Source organism: Podarcis vaucheri (genome assembly GCF_965113315.1).
Source record: "Podarcis vaucheri genome assembly, chromosome: 7".
Lineage (NCBI taxonomy): Eukaryota > Metazoa > Chordata > Lepidosauria > Squamata > Lacertidae > Podarcis > Podarcis vaucheri.
The window spans coordinates 83415324-83428469 of record NC_138765.1 but is presented as its reverse complement, the minus strand read 5'-3'; the positions used below and the strand labels follow the sequence as shown (position 1 = coordinate 83428469).

The 13146-nt window shown below is 42.7% G+C and overlaps 1 long non-coding RNA gene across 1 annotated transcript in view; it reads left to right on the top strand.

Moving 5' to 3' along the window:
* Positions 1 to 13146, top strand: part of LOC309536583 — a 114402-nt gene that overhangs the window by 51111 nt on the left and 50145 nt on the right. The window lies entirely within an intron of this gene.

Below are 13146 nucleotides of genomic sequence, written 5' to 3'. Positions count from 1 at the left end.
TCTGCTTTGCGCAGTGGTTTAGACTGAGGCCGCAAGCTGCCCTCGACTTTTAAAGCACCCCGCCTCCCAATTTTCATGGGAATCGTAAGGTCTCCATTGCAGTTTAATGGTGAATTTTGGACACAATGGAGCGGTAAAAGAGTTGGATTTTCATAAAAAGAGGCGGGATGAAATGATTAACAATAGAACCCACAAAGGGAAGGAGGGAAGTCCCAAGAGGTTCCTTGGAATCTTGCTTTTATGTTGTATATTGTATAGACTGTGTAATTTTAATCTGAAAAACCAAATAAATAAAAATTTTACAAAGGAATTCTAAGGTCTCAGATATAGAATAAATGTGGATAATTGCACAAGGTAAACACACATACATAAGTATATAAACCACATGTCTAAAATAGTACAGGAGAGCAACCCAAAAGAGACTCAATATTTCCTCTGCCTCCTTACACTTGAGAACAGATAGGGAGATAGCAATTCCGGGAAGTTCCTGAAGGGATTCCTCTCCTATATATATAAACCTCCTTTGTATTAATTGTCATCGTTTGTCCAGATGTTCTGCATTGAGGGATGTCTGACGGGCATCCTGATTGTCATATCAAATGCAAATGTTTTGTGTAAAATGTGTCTGGAACTATGTAAAACTTGCTCAGTCCTCAGGAATATCACCCCTTGGCCTGCCTGAGCCACAGCAACCCCACCTTATATGTGATTTCTGACTGTTTGTAGAGGAGGGGTGCCAAAATGCAAACCCTTAAAAGAGATGTTTCTTCTTGGTTCTGGATCTCTCTTGCCTTCTTGCCAGGAGAGGAGGGAACTCTGTTGCAACAGAAAAAATAAAGATCAGCCTTGCTTTCACTGCATCCTGCCTCCATCCATTCATCTCTGACCGATCATGGACTTAGGGGACTCAGTGGCGTTGCAACGGGTGGGGGAGCCATATGGCGCTGGAGCGTCACTGGCTGCAAACCGCTATACTGTACAGCACATGTGCGGCATCACTACATATGCACATGCGCCCTACGTAGCGACGCCTGCCCTGGGTGTCACAACGCCTTCCTTCACCCCTGAGGACTCAGTCTCTTGGGGAGTTGGGCAGCAAAAACCAACCATCCCTATTTTTTCTATATCACAATTAATCCTGGCAGCCGTAAGGTTTTCCCCTCCTGAACCACCTTTGCTTTTGACACCTAGCGCCTAACACTTTACAGTAATTACATTAAAAAATAAGAATAATCTGTGGTTGTACATCTGCTTCGCCACAAGGGGGCAGGCTCCAATAAGAGAGAAAGGAAATTTGCAAAAGAGGTAAGAGATGAACTGTAGCCTGTGGGAGTTTTTAGAGAAACAGCAAGATCAGCTTTTGCAGGGATTTTATAAGCTGAAAAAGGGCAGATCCTGCCCACCTGTCCAAGGTGGTTTGCAGAGTGTCAGGAAATAAAGATCTAGCCCTCTGAGCCATAAAATTCCCATTCCCCATTTTTGTAGGGTGGAGTAGCTTTTGTTTTTTTGTGTTTTGGGGGGGGATTTTATGGATTTGTTAGATGCTTTGAGACATCTTTTTGTAAAAAGTGATGAATAAATGGAATAAATAATAGTGAGGTGCGGGGAGAAGCTGCCTATGGGAGGCCTGAAAATACATATTGAAAATTGCTGTGCCCCCCCCCAAAAAAAAACCCTGTACCAACTTAAATTAGCTACAGGCAAAGCTAAAAAGATTTGATGTTTATTTGTTAGCATAACAATTTTATCTTGCATTCAAATCAGGGACATATGCAAGAACATTAACCCAAACCTTCCCACAGATTAAGAAATGTTTAATTACCAAGTATAACATTATGATAACGTATACAAGAAAATCTCCAAATTGCCAGTGGATCTTGCATAAATCCTTACACACATGTCTAAAAGCATCACCTTCTCTTAGTCATTTTGTGTGGTTGTTTCTTTTTGTATAGAAAAAAAAACACTGGAGGACTTTTGACACCTAGCGCCTAACACTTTACAGTAATTACATTAAAAAATAAGAATAATATGTGGTTGTACATCTGCTTCGCCACAAGGGGGCAGGCTCCAATAAGAGCTTGAATGCAAGAAGCTGGATAAAACCAGAGAAATCTCAATTTCTTCCCCATTTGCACAAGATACAAAAGAAAACTAGGTGGCTTCCTTGAATACCCCTCACTCTCTCTCAAAATCCAACCAAAACACAGAGGTATGGCGGTGGCGACTAGCCAAATTTCTGCCCCTGGTAAAACCTCCAGAGGGGTGCCATTGAGGCTCCCAGCCTCTGTGTGTGTGTATGTGGGGTGTGTGGGTCTTTGACTCGGGTGAAATAAAGCCTAGTTTTGCACCTGCAGAAGCAAGCCAGAGATTCCCACTTCTAAAAATAAAGCACAGCTGTTCATAACACCAGCCCTTGAAAGCCAGCCAAACAAGATATTGCAGCATTCTTGGAAATCCCTAGAAATTGCTGTTAGGGGTTTTGATACTGCCTCACCCTTTCCACAGTGACCTGGTTTCCTCCCCCTCGGCCCCTCCACCCGCCTGCCAGATAACCACCACTGCTCATGCAATTGTCACAATAACCCTGTAGGGGAGGTCACTGTGATTTCAGCCTCCCCCCCCCCTTTTATTAAAAGGATGGAGGCTTTCAACTGGCAGAAGGGGCCCCAGGGAAATCTATACATGTTCAGAGTGGAAGAAATGCCTCTCAGCACCAGGACGGCAATCTCTAGGTCCTGTGCCCACTAGTGTATTAAATTCATGCATGTGTATGTGTATGTGTCACAGAGAGAGAGAGAGAGTGTCCAGAGGGTGAGATGTCTTACAAATACATCTACCAATGCTACTAGGACACCTTTTTAACTGGTACGTTAATAGCAAGAGCTCCCTGCTAGAACCCACTGAAGATCCATCTCTCCCAGTAGCCCACAAACAAGGTTTGAAAAAAACAGCATCCCTCTCTTGCCTATTTATCTCCAACAGCAGAGAGGTAGACTGCTTCTGAACATGAAGGTTCCATTTACACCACCCTAGCTACTTGATTAGGCTGTCCTCCATGGATTTGTTTGACCCCTTTTAAATACTGCCTAAGCTAGTTTGTCCATGGTTTTCCCAGTAGTGATGTATGGAAGTGAGAGCTGGACCGTAAAGAAGGCTGATCGCCGAAGAATTGATGCTTTTGAATTCTGGTGCTGGAGGAGACTCTTGAGAGTCCCATGGACTGCAAGAAGATCAAACCTCTCCATTCTGAAGGAAATCAGCCCTGAGTGCTCCCTGGAAGGACAGATCCTGAAGCTGAGGCTCCAATACTTTGGCCACCTCATGAGAAGAGAAGACTCCCTGGAAAAGACCCTGATGTTGGGAAAGATGGAGGGCACAAGGAGAAGGGGACGACAGAGGATGAGATGGTTGGACAGTGTTCTCGAAACTATGAACATGAGTTTGACCAAACTGTGGGAGGCAGTGGAAGACAGGCGTGCCTGGCGTGCTCTGGTCCATGGGGTCACAAAGAGTCGGACACGACTAAACAACTAAACAACAAGAAAGCTACCGTAGTTTGTGTGGTCACACAAACCCACCCACTCTGTATCACCTCTCATGCAAAATCTTTCTTGTTGTGGTCATTTAGAAGGCGATTCCTACTCACCAAAGGTCCAAAGCCAACTAGGAAAGTACCGTATTTTTTGCACCATAACACTAACTTTTTTCCTCCTAGAAAGTAAGGGGAAATGTCTGTGCGTGTTATGGAGCGAATGCCTGTGGGTGGCGGGGGGGATCTACTGCAGTCGTGAGCAGAGGATCCATGGTTCCCCTTCCTTCCCTCCTCCGTGGTTACAAAGCATGGATCCACATGGATCCTCAGGATTTTTGCATTGGGCTACTCCAAACTCACTGTCAGATCACATGTCTGTGGCCACAGCATGAACCACAAAAATCATATATCCACTATTTCATGTAGAATTTTTTTTCTTGTTTTCCTCCTCTAAAAACTATGTGCGTGTTATGGTCTGGTGCGTGTTATAGAGTGAAAAATACGGTAGTTGTTTGGAAACTGCAACCACAGACTTTCCTAGAGGATAGACGATCCCATTGATGAAATCCAGAACCCCTTTGGAGCACAAGATAGGGGCATCCACGTGTTACTTTAAATGAGTGCAAAATCTGTGTACCTGTGTATAGAAATAGTTAAGCTGTTCACTCATGCAGTTATTTAAATGTAAAGACTTAATATGAATGTATAGTCTGTGTACCCGACAGTAAGGGGGTACACAGCCGAGAGTGCAAATCAAGGGCACAGTTTCACACAAACCCTTGTATGTGTGCAGAGACACTTCATACCAGTGCAACATGTGAACAAACCCAATCTCATGATATGAATTAATAACATGCAAGCCAATTTTACCTGTGAGATTGCCTTAGACCACATACGCCTACACAACTGCTCCAATCTGAGCAACTGGCAGCATTAAAGGTCCTGCATAAAGAATACTCATTCTACTCATTCTGCATTTGCATTTGCAATAAATCAGTATTTTAGTGTGGCAGCACATACACTTTGCATCTCCCTGCCTATTGACCTTCACTGTTCCCAGCACCTGCTAAACCTATCCAGACCTGTAGAATGTTGACATGTGTTTTAATCTGTTTTTTTAGTTTATGGTTGATATCTTTTGAAGATTTTATATGGCTGTTTTTCACTGTGTTTTACTGATAATTTCATTGTTTCATTCTTTTTGTAAACTGCTTGAGGTTTTTGTTTGTTTGTTTGTTTGTTTGTTTGTTTGTTTTTACGATCAAGCAGCATATTTAACAAAAAATTATGGTTTATTTAATGCGGTCTCAGCATGGGGAAATAATCAGAAAATAGACAGAAAGTTCCAAGTGGTTTGTTTTGCTTCCTTGCAGACACAATAACAGAATATGAATGTTGCAACGATTGGCGTCTGAGTTCAACAAGTCTTGTTAATAAGTAACCACCATGTATTCAACAGGCTTGTGATGACCTAGGGTTCAGGCAGATAAACGGGCTTATGTTTCACCGCAGGCAGAAGCAACTATTTTAGCGCCACTTTTAGACAAAGGGAGCTATTTTAAATCCACTATTTTTAGATCTCCCTGGCAGTGTCCGTCAGACACGCTCAAGACACTGGACACCACCATCTAAAAGAGCTTTCGTCTCTGTGATCACCACAAGACAGAGCGCAAGGTTATGCTAGAACTTTTCTTATTTTTATGCAATGAACTCATGTGCATAAATTTTTTTGAAAAGTAAATCTTACGGTGGCTAAGCAAAGAAAAAAATTATTTAAAGTACAATGCAGAGTAAATGGGCCTAACACATTTTGTTGGTTGAGGTGGACCCATCTCTTCCTGAAGCAAAAAGTGTTTATTCTCGTGGCTGTAATTTTTGAACCTATATATATATATTATTGCTGTAACTCACTCTGGGAGCTTATGGTGAAGGGCAGGGAATAAACGGAAAATAATAAAAATAAGAATACCATAGCCTAGGCTGGCCAAGCTATTTGGCAAGTCAAGACAGAAAATCCCGGAAAATTATCTTCTGGAATGTAGGAAAGATACAACTCTTCAGTATCTATTAATTTGTGGCCCTTTTCTGATGCTCAATAAACAGCCACCTGAGGCGCTCTTTGGCCAGATTATAGTGAGCTTGCCGCTTTATTTAAAAGCATGACTCTTAAAAGCAACTATTTAAAAGCATATATACCGTTTTTAAGTTTTGTGCACTTAAGAGATATTTGAAATATGAAGCACTAATGTTTTAAAAGTCTGTAAGTGGTATGCAACTTAAAAACAAGAAGCAGTATCATCATTAAAGAAGACTGTTGGTGTTCGTGTGTCTTAAGTCTGCAAGGAAGTCAAAAACATTGCAGAAATAATAGGTGTGTGTGTATATATATGTATGTATGTATGTATACATATATATGTATATATGTGTGTGTGTGTATGGGATTGTAAAAAGACAAGTAGGCACTAGGCAAAAAACTTTCTTTTTTTCTCCTGTCAGGCCTTTGGCTTTTAATTTTTCTGTGGCCTGTTTCAGTGAGTAGGATGTTAGTCCTGCCTTTTAAAAATATGAACGTTAGATTTTTTTTCTGGTTTTGTTGCTTTTTATCTACGTGTGGCTTGGAGTTACTTTTGAATAATAATAATAATAATAATAATAATAATAATAATAATAATAATAAATTTAATAAAATAATAATGATGACAGGAGAGAAATTAGACCCTGCTGACCAAGTTACAAGGAATTGTTCCTGCCATTGATTATTATTGTTTGTTTATGTGATTGTAAGGAAATTGGGCAGCTGAGAGAAAAGCGAGGCGTTTGGGGCGGTATCCAGGCAACGCTATAACGGCTTCCATCTTTGTTGAGGCGTGAAGCCGGGCGGGGCGGGGCAGCCCTTTATTGGCCGCCATCTTGGAATCGGGCACAAAGTAGCATTTAAAGGAGGGCGTGGCTTCATAAATTTTCAAGGAGGAGGGAGGAGCGAGGGACCGAAATCGTGCCTGTGTGCGTGCACGTGTGGGCGCGAGAGCAACTTTTTCCTCCTCGCCCCCCCCCGCGTCGGATCGAGACCCAGACAACCCTCCCCCACCCCACAGGGGGAGACGCCGGAGAAAAGGTGAGTGAGGGAAAGCGAGCGAGCGAGCGGGGGGGGGGGATGCGCGCGCGTGTGTGGAAGGATCCAACTTTCAGGAAGAACGGGGGGGGGGGCGGCTCTCGACCCGGAGTCCCCTTTTCTCATAGCGGTTTTTAATTAATGGAAGAGACCATTTTGGGAAGTAAAAAGGGGGGGAGCGAGGAGCCTAAACCCTCGTTTCCTCTCCCCCCACTCTTATAATATTTAATATATTTAAAAATATTAAAATAGCAACACATAAGCATCACAAAATATGATATAATAATTATAATGTAATAATTACATTATTTTATTATATTGTACAGTGGCCCCATTAGCTAAAGTGGTGTTTCAGGTTAAGAACAGTCCTCCGGAATGAATTAAGTATCCCTGTACTAATTATAATATTGCAAAGTAAGGAGGCAAGACAGACTTTTCTTCCTCTTGTAAATCCGTCGAACCTTTTCTGCAAGCCAAAAATAAGCAGACCTCATGGCCAAACTTGGCCCGCCCGCTGTTTAGGGACTACAACTCCCATTATCCCAAACTAACAGGACCAGTGGTCAGGGATGATGGGAATTGTAGTCCCAAAACAGCTGGATGGCCAAGTTTGGCCGTGCCTTTATGGGAGAAGGCTTTGCCCCCCCCCCTCAGGAAATATCTCCACATAGCTTTTTATAAACCCAGGTACAACTAAACTAAATGGTGAGCCTTTATAAAAGGATGCTGTGATGACTGAGAACCAGCGTGGGTTTATCAAAACAAGTCATGCCAGACAAATCTCATTTCTTCTCCTTTTTTAAAAAAGAGTTACAAGCTTGGTGGATTAGGGGGATGCTGTGTGCGTAGTGTATCTTGATTTTAGTAAGGCTTTTGACAGAGTTGGCAGAGGTTGGATGGCCATCAGACATGGATGCTTTAGTTGAGATTCCTGCACTGCAAGGGGTTGGACTGGATACCCCTCAGGGTGCCTATGATTTTTTGAAAAAGCTTTTTAAAAACCCCTCACAAATTATTAGGAAATGTTACATGGCTGTTTATACAGTATTTCTGTTTCTCCTCAGGAAATGCCTCCATGTTCCCCTCTTACCGTAATTCTCCTCTGCCATATTTCTTCATTCCCCCCTTTATAATTTGCCAACTTTAAAGAAATATTTTGCCCCATCAGCCCTATCCCACAAGTTTTAAGTATCTTCCCTCATAATCGTTGCCCCTTTGGTTTCTTATTTTATACATATACTTTGATCGAACATATGCAGTTCAGTTTCAGTTTTCCTTGTGGGCTGTGCAGGAGCAACTCTCATACGTATAAATGCAGGGCCATATCCTTTATTAGACCTACTCAGAGTAAGCCCACTGAAACTGACGGACATTACTGACTTCTGTGTGTAAATTTCAAGGGTTCTGTTCTGAGTAAAACTTGGTTGGTTACAACCTGTTATCTTGAAAATGCTTATGACTTTTAAATGGAGAGAGAGTCTCCAACAACCCTTGTTCTGCCTCATTATTTTCTTCATAATTTTTTATATATTCCCATATATGGCTGGGCTGAGAGGTGGAAGGGCAGGCAGGCAGCATCTTTGGGGTTGAGGGGAGGGAGCTGAACATAAATATGACTCTTGGATCCTCCTAGTTTGAGGGTAGGGGGCCATATTCTGTCAGAATGATGCAAAGCACCATTATGAAAACTCTGCAGGGAAGGAGGTGATTTTACACTCCAGTTTTTCAGTCTGGCAAATGACTCCTGCTGTGATGCATGAAAGAGAAACTATCTTATTTATTCAAGAGATGTATGCTTCCTTTGTTTGCATTGCCCATAGTGGCTTGCAACAATTAAATGCAATATCCCATTGTTATTATTATTCATTTCTTATATTTTGCACCTCATGTTGAGCCCAGAGTGCCTAACAACTTACTGCTGTTATTGAGAGCATCTGTACCCCGCTATTCAGCCAAAAAGGCTCCCATGGTGCCTTGCATTCAGTCAGTTAAAATAAGACAGTTCCTGTTCTCAGGCTTACAGTCTTAAAAAAACAACAACACAACATGCAAGGGAAAGGGGACAGGGAGGGGAGAGGAAAAAAATTAAACTCAGGCCCTAAGCTCTTAAAAATATGGAATGGAAACAGAACAACTAACTTCATATAAAAACACAATTAACAACTCTTAAAACTGCAGCATTAAGGCATTAGACACTGACACCAGTACCGATAAAGACAGGATATAATTATAAAAGTTAACCAGGTGACAATAAACAGATGGAAGCAGGCTTTTTACTATGACATTTCCTAATGCAATTAAAGGGAGAGCTGCCACCCTCTCCAAAACTCTTCTTTTTATTTGGGAGTGGGATGAGACCTTTTCAGCAATGGTGCATAAGAAGATAAATGTTGGTCACTTGTCTGCAGAATCTATGGCTCTCCAGATTGCCAGATGTTGTTTTTTTTACTGCAGCTGCCATCATGCTTAACCATTAGCCATGCTGGCTTGGGTTGATGGGCAACTTGAGTCTGTAAAGGTAAAGGGACCCCTGACCATTAGGTCCAGTAGTGTCCGACTCTGGGGTTGCGGCACTCATCTCGCTATATTGGCCAAGGGAGCCGGCGTACAGCTTCCGGGTCATGTGGCCAGCATGACTAAGCCGCTTCTGGCGAACCAGAGCAGCGCACGGAAACTCCGTTTACCTTCCCGCCGGAGCGGTACCTATTTATCTACTTGCACTTTGACGTGCTTTTGAACTGCCAGGTTGGCAGGAACAGGGACCGAGCAATGGGAGCTCACCCCGTCGTGGGGATTCGAACTGCCGACCTTCTGATCGGCAAGCCCTAGGCTCTGTGGTTTAACCCACAGCACCACCAATTTGAGTCTAGAGAACCGTAAATGCTCTCAGTGCTTCCTACAGTGGAAAAGCTCCCCCAACATTTCTGTGTGAAAGAGGAGCCCCTTCATTCTCTAATCGGAGGAGCACATCATCTTATGGTAGCTGAAACGGGATGGACATCTCATAACCTGATTTTGATCCTGTGGGGTGCAGGGAGAAAGTTTGTGTATCCTGACCACCAGGCAATGGATGTAGACTTTACCCTTCATGAAATTACAGTGGGAAATTCCCCTGAAATAAATACTGGAGCTATATGAGAATTATCATTATAGTCCTTGGTGTTTCCTATTTTGAGGAAACTTGGCACGAAATCAGCACCTAAGAAAGACCACACAGTACTTTTATTTATATATATTTATAGTCCCATCATCCTGGCTGTAGTTGCAAACATCAAAACACCTTGCGGGTGTAAAGAGATTTTAAGATACAATGTACAATTCCTCCTCCCCTAATTTTAAAAAATTTAAAGCACGAAGCAGAAGAATAGGTTAACAAATGCAACTTTGATAACCATCGCCACATACCTGACTTGTTTCTGAAGAAGCTTGTTCTGCAACTCAGCCAACAAATCTGAAAGTTACTTGGCCATTGGTCTTGCAAGCTGGGGCTTGATGAAGTCGCTGGACTCTAACTGGAGGATTGCATGTTAGCCATCCCCAAGCTTCAACACCAGTAAAAACATTAGTAAATGCAGAGACTTGGTCCACCATGCATTTAAAACAATATGATAGTAGTTTAAACAGGCATGACTTCCCCCAAAGAATGCTGGGAGCTGTAGTTTAAGGGTGCGGAGAGTTGTTATGACCTAGCACTGAGATGGCTCAAACTCTTAAAGCACCATTAAGAAACCTTAAGAAGAGAGTGTTTTTAAGGCCCATTTTAAAAACTCGTCGTACCTTGCATCCCGACCGCCTTGCGAGTCGAACGTTTTGGCTCCCAAATGCCACAAACCCGGAAGTGAATGTTCCGGTTTGCAAACGTTATTTGAAACCTGAACGTCCTCCATGGCTTTTGATTGGCTGCAGGATTCCAAACATTTTGGGAGTTGAATGGACTTCCGGAACGGATTCCATCTGACTTCTGAGGTACCACTGTGGTAACTTTGGTGTTCAATTTGCAGCTTTGCTTGGGAGGGAAGTGTGGCAAGTCTTGCATACCCTCTAAGTCTGAGTGTTGGGAACAAGGGCAGTGGCAATTGGCTCCTCTTTCCACCTCCTTCTCTCATTTTTATTGGGGTTTTTTAAACATATCATTTCCAACAATCATTTAAGATAACTTCTTATCTTATACAATATTTTAGACTTCTGTCAACAACTTCTGAAGATTTTCCGTTCTTTATCACTTGTTCTGCATTTCTTAATTTCTCTATTACTTTTAATTATCCTTAACTAATAATTCTCATCATAGTCTTTCTTGCAATATTTAAAATAGTCCTCCTTACAGAACGTCTTGCAGTCCTAATAGCGTAATCTGATTATTACAATTGCTTTTCAAAGAGTTCAAATATTTACTCCAGTCTTCTAAGAATCTCTGATCCCGCAGATTTCGAATCCTTCCTGTTAATTTATCTAATTCTGCACAGTCCACTTTCCACATCCTTCTTGCCAGCTTTCCAGTAGCATTTTTTTTTTTTTGGAAGCCCTGCTAAATGGACGTTTGGTCTATCCATCTCAGCAATTCTAATGAATTAAAGCTAACCCCTCGCCCTGTTCGCTGCTTCTGTTACAATTGCGGTCCATGCATTTAGAAGAAGTTTCGGTCACGATGCCACCACCTGAAATTAGATCTGCATTTCGGGAATGAGAAACAGGATCTGGGTGTCTCCTCAGCAGAGCTGCTGCTCACATAACCCTTTCAGATCTGGTTTCTGCTCCAGTTGTAATTGCTCTTGGCACCAGTACTATTTTTTTCTCCAGAGTGGCTGCCAGCTGGAGAGAGTCCCAGTCAAGGATCCAGGATCAGGCTCCCTCCTTAGCAAACTTTGATCCGTATCAAAAAAAAACCAACAGCCCTAACTTTCATCCATACCCACAGTGATAACTCCAGCAGGAATGCAGTCAGGCTGCTAGAGGTTAGTTGAGGTGACAGGAGCAAGTGAGTTTCTCTGTCTCTGTCTCTCTCACGTCCACACAGCAGAGGTGAAGCTCGGGTGATAAAGATGACTAAAGCAGTGAATGTGTGTCTGTGACAAAGACGTTTGTGCAGTTTGGACTCAGAACCTGCTTGCTATCCTTCCCGCTGCTAAGCAAATCAGTCTCTTAAACTTAAGCCAAGAAATAGTATTCTCTATGAAATTGAATATCAATATACGTATCAAGGCTTTGAGATTAGACCACTGAAGAAGCCCGGAAAACTACCTTGGGAGTGTGCTACCTGCAAGCCCCAGTTAAAGGGCCTCATCGGGGGCGAACAGCGGCCTCTTGATTACTGGGACTGCCAGAGTGAAACAGGTGCAAAATGCCGGCACCCCGTCTACAACTTCGTTAACATCCATCTACAACTTCACTAGCATCTCTCAATATTGTGAACAACACTGGAATTACCTTTTGTTGGTATCACTTTGAGAAGCCAAGTTACAGGGAACCAGGCAGAGGAGTAGTGGCAGCCGCCCTGTGGAATGCCCTCCCGTCAGATGTCAAATAGAAGAACAACTACGAGACTGTTAGAAGATATCTGAAGGCAGCCCTGTTTAGGGAAGCTTTTAATGTTTAACAGACCACTGTATTTTTATACTTCGTTGGAAGCCGCTCAGGGTGCCTGGGGAGACCCAGCCAGATGGGCGGGTATAAATAATAAATTGTTGTTGTTGTTGTTGTTGTTGTTATTATTATTATTATTATTATTATTATTATTATTATTATTATTATTATTATATCTTCATGAACTTACCTAAAAAGATAAAGAAAACAAAAGACTGAGTTAAGCATTTGAAAAATCTGTTGAAATCAGACATTGTAAGTTCGTCTTAGACTGGGCAGTTCGCAAGTTTCTGTGACTTTGCGCAAGGTTTTGTATTTTTCTCAGAAGATTGATAAAGAATGTGTAATTATTTTGGTAATGATTGTGTGTATATTAGTCGCCAATGCGTCGCAGGAGTCGTACTACATCCTTCCTGCTCCAGATTAGCCACTGTGAGAACAGGATCCTTCCTTATAAGGCAATCGTTCTCCTGATCCTGCAGGCTCTCCTTAGGACTCCAGCCCTGGCACTGACTACATCTCTGGGTAGGACAAGTGAAAACCCAGTATAAAATGTGCCATGGGTCACCTCAACTGCTTTTACTGTTGGGTATTGATTTGGTAGGGGACGCTGTTGGTGCTGTGGGTTAAACCATAGAGCCTAGGACTTGCCGATCAGAAGGTTGGCGGTTCAAATCCCCGCGACGGGGTGAGCTCCCGTTTCCCGGTCCCTGCTCCTGCCAACCTAGCAGTTCGAAAGCACGTCAAAGTGCAAGTAGATAAATAGGTACTGCTCCAGCAGGAAGGTAAACGGCGTTTCCGTGTGCTGCTCTGGTTCGCCAGAAGTGGCTTAATCCTGCTGGCCACATGACCTGTACACCGGCTCCCTCGGTCTATTGAGTGAGATGAGCACCGCAACCCCAGAGTTGGCCACGACTGG